Here is a 17,997-nt window from a genome sequence, read left to right as displayed (position 1 = left end):
TTTATGATACATAATATGTACTATTACATTAAGCATGGAGTATACTTTCGTAATAAACTTATTAGGAGATAGAAATATTGATACCGTTTTTTAGTTTTGATCAAACTTAAACATATTTGACTACTCGAGAAACAAGATGTGTATTTATTTTGAGACGGAGAGATTACTTGTAATTTTAGAACCAAAGTTTTATATGGATTGATTATGTATTTATTATCTAGTATAGTTAGGATTTTGGGTTTAGAGATTTAGGCTAGTTAGGTTAGTGAATTTGTTTGTAAACTTACTAATATTAACTTGAATTTTGATAATTTGAATACTCTAGCGCTTTGTTTATCAATTTGTAACAGGATGGCCCCTCCCACGCAGCACCCGTTGTACCCTATTCTGAAGGTGGAGTACGACGACCAGCACCGAGCACACATCTTGAGTGACAACAACGCAGAGGTGTCCTTACCTCCTTTGAGGCCCCGCACTCACACCAGGGCGCATCAGTGGGACGAGCATTATACGCCATACATACGATGTGCCAGCTTCCTCGAGCTTGTCCGTGTTGTCAACCACGGTCTTTCGCCCCTTGATCCAGCACTACTTACTTTAGCTGTAGACAGGTGCGAGTGCATTCTTTGTACGTAAACTTTCTTGTAATAAATTGGAGGCAACTAACAGTCGTTCTATTCTTATAACAGGTGGAGGCCTGAGACCCACACGTTCCACCTACCTTGTGGCGAGATGACCTTGACGTTGCAGGACGTCAAGGCTATTTTAGGCCTTCGGTTGAGGGGACTTCCAGTGACAGGGATAGTTGACAACGATCACTGGAGGGAGCTGGTGGCTTAGTTTACTGGTTTTCTTCCACCGGACGACGATGCTTTCAAGAAAAATAAGTACGTAATTCAAGCCTATTTAATACTTGCATTGCTTTACAGCTGGCATCGGGTCTCATTTTCTTTGATCAATTATAGGAAAAGTTCCGGTGTTTTGTCGTCCTAGATCACAGAGCGCTATGAGTACTTGGACCCACAAGCTGAGAAGGCATAGATCGACAGGTTCGCTCGAGTGTGGCTCTAGCACTTTCTTGGTGCTTTCCTCTTTTCAGACGCCTCGGACAACACCATCAGCTGGATCTTCCTTGACATACTTCGCCAGCCGTGGGAGAACATAGCGGGGTATAGCTGGGGCAGCGCAGTCCTGGCATGGACGTATCGACAGCTATACGTTGCCTACCGTCACACCTCAGGACATACGAACCTTAGGGGTTGCTTCTACCTACTCCAGGTTTGGTGTTGGGAACGATTGCCCATTGGGAGGCCCCTTAATAATGGTTTACCAGTAAGTACTTCTGTTCATTATATTCTTCCAGACAGTTAGATATGATGAGATTATTTGTTGCTAATTCATTATCGTGTTCAATACAGCAATGAAACAGGCATGATACACTCCCTACAACTCTATATATCTGGACGGAAGCACAGTTAGTTAGAGGAAATGCGTGGCGCAAGTACAGGGAGTATACGAACAGTCTCGATGTCCTGACACAGCACCAGGTTACGCTCTCTATACTATCGTAGCAGTGTCTTTTTCGATGTACACTATATCACAACTTAACACAATTACGAAATTTCAGGTGTTTTGATGTCCTTGGGATTCTCTGGAGCTCCAGGACTATCTGAGTCCTGTCACTAGGGATGAGTCACACGAGTATCGCTACGATGTCCCTCTTATTTTCTTTCATGTGGTCGAGATTCACTTGTCCATCCAGGTCTGCAGACAATTTGGAAGAATGACAGGCTGCCCACCATCGCTTTACTCCACCAATCAAGTATTGCACGGATGCGTTATCGATTAATAACAATGCTACAATTCAGATGTGTGTTTGGTACAACTAATATCATTTTGTTGCAGGTTTGACCACAGGAAGAGGTACAAGACCAAGGATTAGCGCGTGACACATGACTCGTACATCCATTTGTGGCAGACTAGGGTACCACATGCGGTCCTTACAGGTCCTCCACACGACCAGCACACCTTCGATGAGTACCTGTGGTGGCTTCATAGGTCTACGAGGACACATATTAAGCCTCCGTATACTGACGTGGTGATTGACGAGGACTCAGAGGAAGATGTCATCGAAGATGTGTATGACGTTACCACTAGGGAGGACACATAGCTACAGATAGCCCCGCTTTAAAGATACATGGTAAGATACTTGAATGGTACAATTTGTTATCCTTTTGGTATTAAGTATGTGTACTAAAACTATCCAACCACATTTCTGTACCTAGGCAACACAATTGGCAAGGCTGTACAACGAAGTAGTGTTCTGGCTTCACGAGTTTAGAGGGCAGGGGCCAGGCGTTCTCGCGGCTTTTGTGGAGGTAAACATAAACTTATCTATTTCGAAAATATGTCTTTATTGTATATGCGTTTTGTAACAACCCAAAAATCCACACACCAAAAATCACAACTACAAAATTTTTGTCTTGCCCTATGTGATGTTGAGTGACACATGTAGAAGCTCAGCCCTAGTTTTGGATTGGATGTGACCCAACTAGGTTAAGATCATAAGCATAGTTTGGTTTTATGCCACATGTGTAATTAAATTCCTAAATAAATAAATCATGCATGCATTCTTAGACCCACATGTGATTTGGATTCTCTTGCCTTATGTGATGTTTAACTAACTTACTTAATATTTATGATAAACCCTAACCAAATTGGCAACAAATAAAAGAGAAAGGAAAGAAGAGGGGGCAGCAGCAGCCCAGGCCTGCTCGGCCTTGCGAACCAGCCTCACCTGCCCTTTCACGCATGTAGCCCACGAAGCCAGCCCAGCATCACCGCCCGCACGCGCACAGCCGCTGACAAGCCGAGCCTGCTCGTCAGCCATCACGCGCAGCATGCAGCCACATCGCGCCAAGTGCCTGATGACCCGACCCCGCTTGTCAGCACAGTAGCATCTTCTTCCTCTCGCCCATGCATTCTCCACCACGCGACCAGGAGCCGACCAGCGTGGTAGGCGTGGGCCCAGGGTCACGCAAATTGCATGACTTTGTTCCCCTTGCGCCGCGCCTACGCTACCGCACATGGGCCATCGGATGCGCTGCACGTATCACCACCGCCTGATCATCGTCCGCCATTGGAGCCCTTGGAGCTCGGCTATAAAAGCCAACATCCGTGAGCCCTAACCCTCAGCTCGTTCGCCGCCGTCGCTGGTGGCACAGCACCACACAGCGTCAAGCCGAGAGAGAGGGAGGAGGGAGAAGCAAGGAGGAGAAGGAAGCCGTGGCGGGGAGGACCTCGCCGGAGCCAGGAGCGTCGTCCCAATCAGCTACAACGACGTAGCTGCTCGGCATGGCACTGCATCGCCTCATCATGGCCTCGCCTTACCACCGCACCGTCATCCTACCGCCATGAACCCTATGGTGAGCCATCTTGCTGAGACCACCTCCCTAGCCAAATGGAACGTGCACCGCCATGATCGAAACCTTGCTGAAGCTTCGTGCTCTGGCCTATCCCAACTAGTTAGCTAGGGAGACCACCATGGCCATGCTTGCCGAGACCTAGGACGCGCCGTGCGCGCTACCATTAGCCAAAAGGAGGACCCCAGCCATAATGTTGTACATCAGAGCAGGAGCGCACATGTGGCAGAACCACCCGGAATAGCGTACTTACGGCGGTGCTCGTCTTCCACCAGACACTAAGCACCCCGAAAGCCGCTACCGCGAGCGGTATCCGTCGGACACACCCCGAGGGAGAGCCCGAAAGATCCACATTTTTCCCCAAGGATCCAATAATGAAAACGAGTTACAACACAAGTCCATCTCATACATTAGAGTTTCTGAAAAGTACATTATTACAATACCAAATACAAAGTTTGGAATAATAAACAGCGGAATATTAAAAAGGTAACATCTAGCGATAAGATAACGAGGATTCCGTCTGAGCCCACCAGATGGATCCTCCACACAAGGAACTCCTCAAGCGTCACCTGCAACAGGGGTAAATAAACCCTGAGTACACAATGTACTCGCAAGACTTATCCGATAGTGGGAATACTTTCCCGACTCCAAGGAATATGCTAGGCTTTATGGTTTGCTGGTTCTCTTTTAGCAAAAAGCAATACTAATAGTGAGTCCTTATTGATACATTATTATCATCAGCCGTATTAAGTTTTCATCTAGTCAATCTATATAAGCCTGTTCTACTTTCAAGCAAGAGTTGAGCAATCAGTTCCATTTCTTCTCCTTTCAACTTTCAGTTCTTACTACGGTGCTAAACCGCAGACAAGCCGTACCGGGTAACCCGGCGATTCGCGAATCAATGTGCCCAGCTGGGTGCCCCGAAGACACACGCCCCGCTTGTACCCAAGGCACAAACAGGACTAACCCACCACTCTCCTGTCCCGGGTGTCCAGGTCCCCGTCCAAACTTGGACTCCAAGCCCCCGCCTCTGAATCCCGGACTCAGTGCGGCGCAAGGACCTCCACCACCTCCTCTTCCCATCAGTCGGTCCGGAAAGAGCCAGATCCGCGACAAGAGAGCAGCAAGCCTTCCCTGCGCCCATACCCAAGTATGTGCTCGGGACAATAATCTGTGACTTGCCTAGAGTCATATGCAACGACCGGTCCTTAATCGACACAGACAGGGAAAAAGTGTAACCGGGCTATGCCCTGTTGGCCACAGGACACAACCCCTCACACCCACCAGTACCAAATCCACATCCCTGTCCGGTCACCATTTTTCCTTTCCATTATTTCATCGTGATATCATAGTTTAATCACCTATTTGCGAGTAACGACAGGTTACTCACGCTACCGTCATCCTGAGCAGAGCAGCTACTCGACCTGTACTAGTAGGACTCATGGTGGATATATTTATGCATGTAGCTTCCATACAATGCCTGTAACGTAAATGCATATCATATAAATATATTCAGTGATCATTTAAAAATAGGGGTTATGCACCGGGGCTTGCCTTGGGCAGGTGCCGAGTCAGCAAAGTCAGTACCAACAGGCTCCTGGTCTCCTTCCTGCGTGAAAAGCTCCTCCTCGTACTCCTCGATCACCTCGTCATACTTCGGATCACCGACGGGTACGAAGTCTACCTGTTCGTGATCTACATGAAATGACGATGCAGAGGTTACACCATGGCAACAGAAATTCTCCATGCAAAAGTACCTCTATTACATTACTAAGCGAGGTCTACCCACTAAAGTCTAAGTTACATACCAGTACTACTAACAAGTATGAACGTGTCCTACATTCTTACGATGACCACGGATATTCATATCCCTAATGCCAGTTTACGATAAAGCAAGGATACTAACTACGTCATTAAACGACTCGTTCGACGATTACCATTTTTACAGCAAGGATATAAATGCCTAAGGAACCTACGGTAACGATTTCAAAGCTAAAGCTATCGTCGGTTTACCACAACAAATCTTGCAATTAAAGATCGATATACCGCTAAGCCTTTTACATCAAGCTTATGAGCCTACCATCCTAACCACTAATGGGAAACCAACTGCACTACCAGGTAGGCGACATTTTTGCGAACCTAACAAACTTTGTTTCGCTATTTTTGGACAACCATGCAATTTACTACTAATTATTTAAGTTCAGCTCATAACCTAAATAGATAAACAATTTCTAATACCATGAAATAGAGAAACTGAAACTTCCTTGGCCGGCCCACGACGCGCGGCCCGGCCCAACTCGCCCACCCGCCCGCGCGCGACAGCCGCCAGGCGCGCGGCCCACGCGGAGGCGCGGCCCAGATGGCCAACGGCCCGCGAAGGGAAAAGCCTGCGCGCGCGGTAAAAATTGCACGAACACCCCCGACGAACTCAGCATTTACTACGAGCTCTACGGCACTGTTCCTCTACTCTACCGTTTTACACCAGCACCCTCCCACTTCCGCTTCTTCACCGTGAGGAGGTCCCTGGCCCCCCCAGGGCGCGCACCGTCGCGACGGCACGGCACCGGGCGACCACGCCGGCCTCACCTGAACCCCTACAGCCTACCTAAGGGGCCGATAGGTACCTGGACAGCACGTAGAAGCTACAGGAGGCGACACGACGAGCAGAGATGCAGGCACGACCTCCCTCCCCGGCGGCGGCTCCTGACCTGCAAGAGCGAGTGCGTTCCCGTGAGCAGCATCGAAGGCGAGGCCAGCGCACGAGCTAGCGAGCACCAGGGAGCACTCACCGACACCCTTGCGTTGACGGTTAGGTTGGAGGCAGTCTGAGCAAGGCTGGCCACGTGAGCTCGCGGCGGTGCGGTGATGACCGACGGGGGCGCTACCGTGGCGGTGGGGCTGGCCTGCTGCGACGCTAGGACTGAGGTGCGCGGGGTGCTCAGGAGGACATGGCGAGTCTGTGGGTGCACTGAATCGCCACGAGGTGTACTGCGGGGCTGGCTCGCCGCTGGAGGGCGTCGGCACGGCCTTATGGACCCGGTGGCGCGGGAGTCCAAAATTGAAACACAGTGAGTCGAGAATGGCAGCGTGGTGGGGTAGGCTAGACGACCGGCTGCTAACGGAGCTGCAAGCAAAGCCAATTGGAAAACGTTGCACCCACTACGACGAATTGGAAGAAAAGGTCACGACGGCAAGGGGGACAACGGAGGCAGAGGAGGTCCCGTCGCGGTAAGGCTCGCCTGCGACGTCAACGCTCGGCACTGCCTTGCCTGGCTATGGGGAACCCCAGGGCGTGCTCCCGACAGCCGTTCGCACGGCCGCAGCAGCAAACGACGAAACGCGGCATGGCTCGCCTGCGGCCGGCGCCAGGCAAGGACACGGCGGATGCGACGCCGAGGCGACAGCGCAGCGGTAGTTTTCTAAACGCGCAAACGGCCAAGGGTCAATTGAGCGGTGCCGAGCGTAGCCGCTAGCGACGCGGACGCGGGACCCCGCCCGACCACGACCACAGCGGGGGCAGGGCAAGGCAGGCAGAGCACGGCCGGCGGTCCGAGCGCGACGCGTCGGTTGGCAATGTGAGCAGCAGCGAGGCAGAGCGTGCAGGCGTCAGCAGCGAACAGGTGGTCCGGACGTGCGATACGTGCGCGTGGACGGCGTTGCGAGCGCAGCCGAGCGCGGCAGTGGCTCAGGCCTGCCCGGCACAGCGCGCTGGCAAGCCGACCGGGTGGTGACCGCGCCCAGCGCCCAACCCGGTGATGTGCACGACTTTTAAAGCAGCTAGAATTTGCGTACGCCATGTCCCAAACGCTAAACTAATTGCTCGATGCACAAGACGGTTCATCAAACTACCGATCGCAGTCATTACATCGCGCTACTTCTTAAGCCAATCGTGCCACAGAGTTTGCCAAACATGGCATCGTCGGCCGTTTCCGAAACATATGAAAACGACGTTGAAACAACCGATCCCGCGTTGGAATCCAAACCCAGCCTACTCGAGGTACTAGCCAGCTAACCTTGTCCGACCACCTAGTTTTATCGCCGTTAGCTACACGTTCTTTTAGCCCTTTTAGATCCCGGAACACTGCGATTACACAGTAATACATGAAACGTACCCACGGACTCATGTTTCGTACGAACGTTTCAAGTGCCGAACATCGAGTTACACCTCATGTCAAACACATATGCACAAAAATCCAGATGCTTACGAAACGTTTCAGCAAAACATTACAATGTAACACCAGGGTGTTACAAATCTACCCCCCTAAAACAAAATCTCGACCCGAGATTTCCTGTGCCTAGTGTGAGAAAGAGGTAGGGAGTACATTTGGCGCAAAACTAGCTATCTGACCCAGAGAGGAGATGGGGGTAATGCTTTGTTAAGTAGTTCTCTTGCTCCCAGGTGGCTTCGTCCTCTGAATGGTTTTGCCATTGTACCTTGTAAAACTTTATCACCCTGTTCCTGGTCACTCTCTCCTTCTCATCCAAGATTTTTATAGGATGTTCCACGTAAGACAGATCAGGTTGGAGCGGAAGTCCTTCTATTTCCACAGATTCTTTCGGGACTCGTAGGCATTTCTTCAGTTGTGAGACATGAAATACATTGTGAACTGCCGAGAGAACTTCAGGGAGTTGGAGACGATAAGCAACGGGACCACACTGCTGCAACACCTTGTATGGACCCACATACCGAGGGGCTAACTTACCATGGACACCAAACCGATGTACCCCTCTCATAGGAGATACCTTGAGATACACAAAATCTCCAGCTGCAAATCCCAAAGGTCTTCTTCGCTTGTCTGCGTAAGCCTTCTGTCGACTCTGAGCTGACTTCAAGTGTTCACGAATTATATTTACTTTCTCTCGAGCCTCCTTTATAAAATCAGGCCTAAAGTACCCACGGTCTCCTACTTCAACCCAATTTAGTGGGGTTCGACACTTCTGTCCATATAAAGCTTCAAAGGGTGCCATACGGATACTTTCCTGATAGCTGTTGTTATAAGAAAATTCGGCCAGCTTCAAACACTGATCCCACTTCTCAGGAAAAGAGATTGTACAAGCCCGCAGCATGTCCTCGAGCACCTGGTTCACCCTCTCCGTTTGGCCGTCTGTCTGTGGGTGGTATGCCGAGCTCCTGAGAAGGCGAGTTCCCAAACACTCCTGGAGTTTCTCCCAGAAACGAGAGACGAAAACTGACCCTCTATCAGAAATGATGGTGAGAGGAACTCCATGTAGGGTCACAATCCGATCAAAGTATAACTCCGCATACTTCTTTGCATTGTATCTAGTGTCCACCGGAAGGAAGTGGGCAGACTTGGTGAGACGGTCCACGATGACCCAAATAGAATCAAAACCAGAGGAGGTGCGGGGTAAACCCACAATGAAATCTAGGGAAATATCCTCCCATTTCCAGATAGGAATGGGCAAGGGTTGTAGATATCCAGGAGTACGCATATGATCTTCCTTGACTCTGCCACAAGTGTCACATTCCGCAACGAACTGGGTGATATCTTGCTTCATGTATGACCACCAGTACAGCCTGCGCAGATCATGATACATCTTGTTGCTACCAGGGTGGATAGACAGCTTGGAATGATGGGCTTCTTGCAAAACCTTTCTTTTCAGCTCTTCATTGGATGGGACTACCAGTCTATCCTTGTATCTTACGACTCCTTGCTTATCAATGCTAAAATGAGGTCCACGCCCTTCTGCTAGCAACTTCTTGATGTGAGGAATCTCTTCGTGATCTCCCTTCTGTTCCTGAATAATTTGCTCCAGCAATTCTGATGTTAATGCAATCTGAGCTAGCACCTCGGTGTGGTGGAGTGACAAGGGTATTTCCTCAACCTGATGCGACTTACGACTCAAAGCATCAGCCACCACATTGGCTTTTCCTGTATGATAGTGGACTTCCAAATCATAATCCTTAATCAACTCTAACCATCTCCTTTGTCTCATGTTCAACTCAGACTGAGTGAAAATATACTTAAGGCTCTTGTGGTCCGTGAAGATATGCACTTTGTTACCCAACAAATAATGCCTCCAAATCTTCAGAGAGTGAACTACAGCAGCTAGCTCTAAATCATGGGTAGGGTAGTTCACCTCGTGCTTCTTCAGTTGGCGAGAAGCATAAGCTATCACACGCCCTTCTTGCATAAGTACACACCCCAATCCCGTCTTCGAGGCATCACAGTAAACATCAAAGGGCCTCTCGATATCAGGTTGAGCCAACACAGGAGCAGTGGTCAGAAAAGTCTTCAGGGACTGAAAAGCTTCTTCATAAGCTGGACTCCAAACAAACTTAGCTTCTTTCTGGAGCAGCTTAGTCATGGGCTGGGCTATCTTGGAGAAATCAGGGATGAAACGTCGATAGTATCCAGCTAGCCCAAGGAACTGACGGATCTGGTGCACAGACCTAGGAGACTTCCAATCTAACACATCTTGCACCTTGCTGGGATCTACAGAAACGCCCTCAGGTGTCAACACATGTCCCAAAAACTGCACTCGATCTAGCCAAAACTCGCACTTGCTGAATTTAGCATACAGCTGGTGCTCTCTGAGTCGAGTCAGGACTATCCGGAGGTGACAGGTATGCTCTTCCTCATTCTTGGAGTAGATCAAAATGTCATCAATGAACACTACCACAAACTTATCCAACTCCGGCATGAAGACTGAGTTCATTAGGTACATGAAGAAAGCCGGGGCATTGGTGAGGCCGAAAGACATCACTAGGTACTCATACAACCCATACCTAGTAGAGAAAGCTGTCCTTGGTATATCCTGTGGCCTGATCTTGATCTGATGGTAGCCTGATCGGAGATCTATCTTTGAGAACACCTTGGCACCAGCTAACTGATCAAACAAAGTATCTATGCGGGGCAAGGGATACTTGTTCTTAACTGTTACCGCATTGAGGGGGCGGTAATCCACACACATCCGTAGTGTACCATCCTTCTTCTTCACGAAAATCGCTGGGCAACCCCATGGTGAAGAACTTGGGTGGATGAAACCCTTGTCCATCAACTCCTCCAGTTGCTTCTTCATTTCTGCTAGTTCTCTTGGGGCCATGCGGTACGGACGTCTGGAGATAGGAGCAGTACCTGGCTCAAGCTCAATGGAGAATTCTACCTCGCGGTCCGGTGGCAAACCAGGAAGATCTTTAGGGAAAACATCAGGGAACTCACATACTACTGGGATGGAGGTAAGATCAGGAACGGCTTCAGCATGGGCAGCAACAGGTAAGACCGGTTCTGAGGGTATGATGAGAGTCATCCTATCCTCAGAAGACGGAAGCCGTAACTCTACACTTCTTCTTTTCATATCCAATACTACCCCATACACCCGCAACCAGTTCATCCCAAGAATAACATCAATGCCTTGCCTAGGCATTATCATGAACTGTAGACGGTAAGTGTGGGTGGGTAATACCAAACTTACTGTTTCCGTACGGGTGTTGATGAACATCTGAGAACCCGCAGTACGGATCTTATAGGCATACGGTATAGCCACAAGTGATAAATTGTGCCGCTCTACAAACCCCATGCTCATAAAGGAATGCGATGCACCAGAATCAAACAACACCAAAGCTGGATGGGATTCGATGGTAAACATACCAGCCATAACTGTCTCCTAATGCACAACCTGCTGAGCATCCGTGAAGTGCACCTGACCGGACCTGCTGGGCACCTTCCTCTTGATGAAAGTCCTCTTAACCAGCCTGGAATTTGCAGACGGCTGAGCTGTCTGCTGCTGAGGACACTCCCTGGCATAGTGGCCCTCCTTGCCACACTTGAAACAAGCACCAGGCTTGTTCCCGAATCCCTGACGAGGTGGGACCTGCTGTCCCTGAGTCTGCTGGGGCTGCACCTACTGCTGAGGTGCCTTGTACTGAGTAGCAGAAGTCTGTGAGGTCTGCTGGGGTGACCGGAACGGAGGCCCGCCGGATGGTTGATAGGACCCCCGCCTCACAATTTGCACCTTCTGAGTATAAGGGTGGCTGGAGGATCCAGCTGCCACCCTCCTCCGCTTCCAATCCGCCTGAGACGCCCACTGAAAACCCTCAAGAGCAATGGCGGCGTTCATCAGAGCCCCAAAGGTCTGATAGTTTCCCAGGTACAGTTTCTCCTGAAGAACGGGAGTGAGACCACGAAAGAAGCGATCCTTCTTCTTGTCATCCGTGTCCACCTGACTACCAGCATACTGAGCCAAGTGGTTGAACTGATTCACATACTCCATTACCGTCCTGCTCCCCTGACGCAACTCCATGAACTCGGTCACCTTCTGGTGGATAACGCCAGCAGGTATGAAGAACTCGCGGAAGGCGGTGGAGAACTCCTGCCACGTTGCCGGATGACCCGGCAGCTCCGCGGCCAGGAAAGTCTCCCACCAGGCACCTGCGGACCCCAAAAGCTGCTGGGACGCAAAGTGCACCTTCAGCTTGTTGGCCACTCCGAGCAGCCGAAACTTCTGCTCCAGCGTGCGAAGCCAGTGCTCCGCCTCCAACGGATCGTCCGATGGCGTGAACGTGGGCGGGTGGGTCTTGAGAAAGTCCTGGTAAGAGGACTGCCCCTCAGGACGACGAACACCACCCCCATTTCCACCGTTGCCTCCGGGGCCTCCACGGGCGAGGCCCGCGACGGCCTGTGCCATAATCTCCAAGGCACGAGCGGTCTCCTGACGAGCAGCGGCTGACTCCTGACGAGCAGCCAACAACTCCACCATAACCTCCGCGGCGGACAGCGGCGGAGGCGGTGGTGGCGGTGGGAAGGGAGGAGGAACCAAAGGTGGAACCTCCCGAGCTCCCTCGTCGTCACGCTCAACGGCCCGAGCACTGTCACCATGGCCCTCGTTGGCCGCTCCCGAACTGGTGCTCCCACGTCCGGACCTCAGATTCATCTGTAAGAGAGACGAACCATCCATTAGGATACCCTTCCGATTAGAATCTAGGGATTAGAGAGATGGCAGCACATTTTAAAGTATTCATTAAGTTAGTCCTACCCATTTACTACTTCCATTATACGTGAAGGGGAATTCCTAGTGCAAGTAAGATGCTATTATATGATGCATGCTTCGACCTATATGTTCACTCAAGCCGGAATATAGCGGCGTTCGTAACATGTTCGGCACATCGCACACTCACTTTCCGTCTACTAAGCGATTTCTTACGCAACGTAAGTCAGTGTACCTGCAGAAAACTGATTAGGTAAAACCAGTGCCGCTATCCTAGGTACACCATATAGCTAGGGCTTATACTTATATAACTTAACTTAATCGCATCCTACTTTTCGCAAAACTTTTGTTGGTCAAACTTTTAGTTTGTAAAAGAGTGAGGAACTCGTGACCATTATTGGCTCTGGTACCAACTGTGGCAGAACCACCCGGAATAGCGTACTTACGGCGGCTATAAAAGCCAACATCCGTGAGCCCTAACCCTCAGCTCGTTCGCCGCCGTCGCTGGTGGCACAGCACCACACAGCGTCAAGCCGAGAGAGAGGGAGGAGGGAGAAGCAAGGAGGAGAAGGAAGCCGTGGCGGGGAGGACCTCGCCGGAGCCAGGAGCGTCGTCCCAATCAGCTACAACGACGTAGCTGCTCGGCATGGCACTGCATCGCCTCATCATGGCCTCGCCTTACCACCGCACCGTCATCCTACCGCCATGAACCCTGTGGTGAGCCATCTTGCTGAGACCACCTCCCTAGCCAAATGGAACGTGCACCGCCATGATCGAAACCTTGCTGAAGCTTCGTGCTCTGGCCTATCCCAACTAGTTAGCTAGGGAGACCACCATGGCCATGCTTGCCGAGACCTAGGACGCGCCGTGCGCGCTACCATTAGCCAAAAGGAGGACCCCAGCCATAATGTTGTACATCAGAGCAGGAGCGCACATGTGGCAGAACCACCCGGAATAGCGTACTTACGGCGGTGCTCGTCTTCCACCAGACACTAAGCACCCCGAAAGCCGCTACCGCGAGCGGTATCCGTCGGACACACCCCGAGGGAGAGCCCGAAAGATCCACATTTTTCCCCAAGGATCCAATAATGAAAACGAGTTACAACACAAGTCCATCTCATACATTAGAGTTTCTGAAAAGTACATTATTACAATACCAAATACAGAGTTCGGAATAATAAACAGCGGAATATTAAAAAGGTAACATCTAGCGATAAGATAACGAGGATTCCGTCTGAGCCCACCAGATGGATCCTCCACACAAGGAACTCCTCAAGCGTCACCTGCAACAGGGGTAAATAAACCCTGAGTACACAATGTACTCGCAAGACTTATCCGATAGTGGGAATACTTTCCCGACTCCAAGGAATATGCTAGGCTTTATGGTTTGCTGGTTCTCTTTTAGCAAAAAGCAATACTAATAGTGAGTCCTTATTGATACATTATTATCATCAGCCGTATTAAGTTTTCATCTAGTCAATCTATATAAGCCTGTTCTACTTTCAAGCAAGAGTTGAGCAATCAGTTCCATTTCTTCTCCTTTCAACTTTCAGTTCTTACTACGGTGCTAAACCGCAGACAAGCCGTACCGGGTAACCCGGCGATTCGCGAATCAATGTGCCCAGCTGGGTGCCCCGAAGACACACGCCCCGCTTGTACCCAAGGCACAAACAGGACTAACCCACCACTCTCCTGTCCCGGGTGTCCAGGTCCCCGTCCAAACTTGGACTCCAAGCCCCCGCCTCTGAATCCCGGACTCAGTGCGGCGCAAGGACCTCCACCACCTCCTCTTCCCATCAGTCGGTCCAGAAAGAGCCGGATCCGCGACAAGAGAGCAGCAAGCCTTCCCTGCGCCCATACCCAAGTATGTGCTCGGGACAATAATCTGTGACTTGCCTAGAGTCATATGCAACGACCGGTCCTTAATCGACATAGACAGGGAAAAAGTGTAACCGGGCTATGCCCTGTTGGCCGCAGGACACAACCCCTCACACCCACCAGTACCAAATCCACATCCCTGTCCGGTCACCATTTTTCCTTTCCATTATTTCATCGTGATATCATAGTTTAATCACCTATTTGCGAGTAACGACAGGTTACTCACGCTACCGTCATCCTGAGCAGAGCAGCTACTCGACCTGTACTAGTAGGACTCATGGTGGATATATTTATGCATGTAGCTTCCATACAATGCCTGTAACGTAAATGCATATCATATAAATATATTCAGTGATCATTTAAAAATAGGGGTTATGCACCGGGGCTTGCCTTGGGCAGGTGCCGAGTCAGCAAAGTCAGTACCAACAGGCTCCTGGTCTCCTTCCTGCGTGAAAAGCTCCTCCTCGTACTCCTCGATCACCTCGTCATACTCCGGATCACCGACGGGTACGAAGTCTACCTGTTCGTGATCTACATGAAATGACGATGCAGAGGTTACACCATGGCAACAGAAATTCTCCATGCAAAAGTACCTCTATTACATTACTAAGCGAGGTCTACCCACTAAAGTCTAAGTTACATACCAGTACTACTAACAAGTATGAACGTGTCCTACATTCTTACGATGACCACGGATATTCATATCCCTAATGCCAGTTTACGATAAAGCAAGGATACTAACTACGTCATTAAACGACTCGTTCGACGATTACCATTTTTACAGCAAGGATATAAATGCCTAAGGAACCTACGGTAACGATTTCAAAGCTAAAGCTATCGTCGGTTTACCACAACAAATCTTGCAATTAAAGATCGATATACCGCTAAGCCTTTTACATCAAGCTTATGAGCCTACCATCCTAACCACTAATGGGAAACCAACTGCACTACCAGGTAGGCGACATTTTTGCGAACCTAACAAACTTTGTTTCGCTATTTTTGGACAACCATGCAATTTACTACTAATTATTTAAGTTCAGCTCATAACCTAAATAGATAAACAATTTCTAATACCATGAAATAGAGAAACTGAAACTTCCTTGGCCGGCCCACGATGCGCGGCCCGGCCCAACTCACCCACCCGCCCGCGCGCGACAGCCGCCAGGCGCGCGGCCCACGCGGAGGCGCGGCCCAGATGGCCAACGGCCCGCGAAGGGAAAAGCCTACGCGCGCGGTAAAAATTGCACGAACACCCCCGACGAACTCAGCATTTACTACGAGCTCTACGGCACTGTTCCTCTACTCTACCATTTTACACCAGCACCCTCCCACTTCCGCTTCTTCACAGTGAGGAGGTCCCTGGCCCCCCCAGGGCACGCACCGTCGCGACGGCACGGCACCGGGCGACCACGCCGGCCTCACCTGAACCCCTACAGCCTACCTAAGGGGCTGATAGGTACCTGGACAGCACGTAGAAGCTACAGGAGGCGACACGACGAGCAGAGATGCAGGCACGACCTCCCTCCCCGGCGGCGGCTCCTGACCTGCAAGAGCGAGTGCGTTCCCGTGAGCAGCATCGAAGGCGAGGCCAGCGCACGAGCTAGCGAGCACCAGGGAGCACTCACCGACACCCTTGCGTTGACGGTTAGGTTGGAGGCAGTCTGAGCAAGGCTGGCCACGTGAGCTCGCGGCGGTGCGGTGATGACCGACGGGGGCGCTACCGTGGCGGTGGGGCTGGCCTGCTGCGACGCTAGGACTGTGGTGCGCGGGGTGCTCGGGAGGACATGGCGAGTCTGTGGGTGCACTGAATCGCCACGAGGTGTACTGCGGGGCTGGCTCGCCGCTGGAGGGCGTCGGCACGGCCTTATGGACCCGGTGGCGCGGGAGTCCAAAATTGAAACACAGTGAGTCGAGAATGGCAGCGCGGTGGGGTAGGCTAGACGACCGGCTGCTAACGGAGCTGCAAGCAAAGCCAATTGGAAAACGTTGCACCCACTACGACGAATTGGAAGAAAAGGTCACGACGGCAAGGGGGACAACGGAGGCAGAGGAGGTCCCGTCGCGGTAAGGCTCGCCTGCGACGTCAACGCTCGGCACTGCCTTGCCTGGCTATGGGGAACCCCAGGGCGTGCTCCCGACAGCCATTCGCACGGCCGCAGCAGCAAACGACGAAACGCGGCATGGCTCGCCTGCAGCCGGCGCCAGGCAAGGACACGACGGACGCGACGCCGAGGCGACAGCGCAGCGGCAGTTTTCTAAACGCGCAAACGGCCAAGGGTCAACTGAGCGGTGCCGAGCGCAGCCGCTAGCGACGCGGACGCGGGACCCCGCCCGACCACGGCCACAGCGGGGGCAGGGCAAGGCAGGCAGAGCACGGCCGGCGGTCCGAGCGCGACGCGTCGGTTGGCAATGCGAGCAGCAGCGAGGCAGAGCGTGCAGGCGTCAGCAGCGAACAGGTGGTCCGGACGCGCGATACGTGCGCGTGGACGGCGTCGCGAGCGCAGCCGAGCGCGGCAGTGGCTCAGGCCCGCCCGGCACAGCGCGCTGGCAAGCCGACCGGGTGGTGACCGCGCCCAGCGCCCAACCCGGTGATGTGCACGACTTTTAAAGCAGCTAGAATTTGCGTACGCCATGTCCCAAACGCTAAACTAATTGCTCGATGCACAAGACGGTTCATCAAACTACCGATCGCAGTCATTACATCGCGCTACTTCTTAAGCCAATCGTGCCACAGAGTTTGCCAAACATGGCATCGTCGGCCGTTTCCGAAACATATGAAAACGACGTTGAAACAACCGATCCCGCGTCGGAATCCAAACCCAGCCTACTCGAGGTACTAGCCAGCTAACCTTGTCCGACCACCTAGTTTTATCGCCGTTAGCTACACGTTCTTTTAGCCCTTTTAGATCCCGGAACACTGCGATTACACAGTAATACATGAAACGTACCCACGGACTCATGTTTCGTACGAACGTTTCAAGTGCCGAACATCGAGTTACACCTCATGTCAAACACATATGCACAAAAATCCAGATGCTTATGAAACGTTTCAGCAAAACATTACAATGTAACACCAGGGTGTTACAGCACATGCACGGACACGCTCACCATGGCTGAGAGCACAACCATGGCGAAACCACCACATCTTCTATGTCACGATAAAGGCGATGTTGACACCTGACAGGTTCCGCCATGACGAGAGTCACACCGCACTCACCTTAGCTGAAGAAGAAGCCCACCGGAGCCCTACGTTGCCGCACCACACCTCATCGGAGTGCCACCGCCTCTGTTTTGCCCCCACCACCGTGGCTAGAGCCACTGGGAGCACCAGGAGCTCCGTCAACACGCCCACCATGTCCGTAGAAGCACCATGGAGCTCACACGCTCTTCCAACTGGGCTCTCGCTACCACTGCAGCCCTGTCCATGCACGCTGACGAACCCACGCCACCGTTCACCATGGCCAGAGCCCTAGGAAGCCCTAGCCATCGCCCTGACCCCACCGTCGCAATTGCCGAGGCTTGGGGAAAGCTATTGCCTACCCTAATCGGATGCTAGCACCGCCGTAGGAGCTCGTTGGTGACCTCACCGTCGGTGGGAGCCCCATCGGGGAAGAGAAGGGGATTTTCCCATCACCGAGCTCTGACCACGACCACGTCTCGAGCAGCTCCGCCAAGCAGCTCTGACCACGACCTCACCGACCATGACCACGTCGACCACATCCCGAGCAGCTCCACCGAGCAGCTTTGACCA

Source organism: Miscanthus floridulus, chromosome 8 (assembly GCF_019320115.1).
Source record: "Miscanthus floridulus cultivar M001 chromosome 8, ASM1932011v1, whole genome shotgun sequence".
Classification (NCBI taxonomy): Eukaryota; Viridiplantae; Streptophyta; class Magnoliopsida; order Poales; family Poaceae; genus Miscanthus; species Miscanthus floridulus.
Note: the sequence above shows the minus strand (reverse complement) of the source record.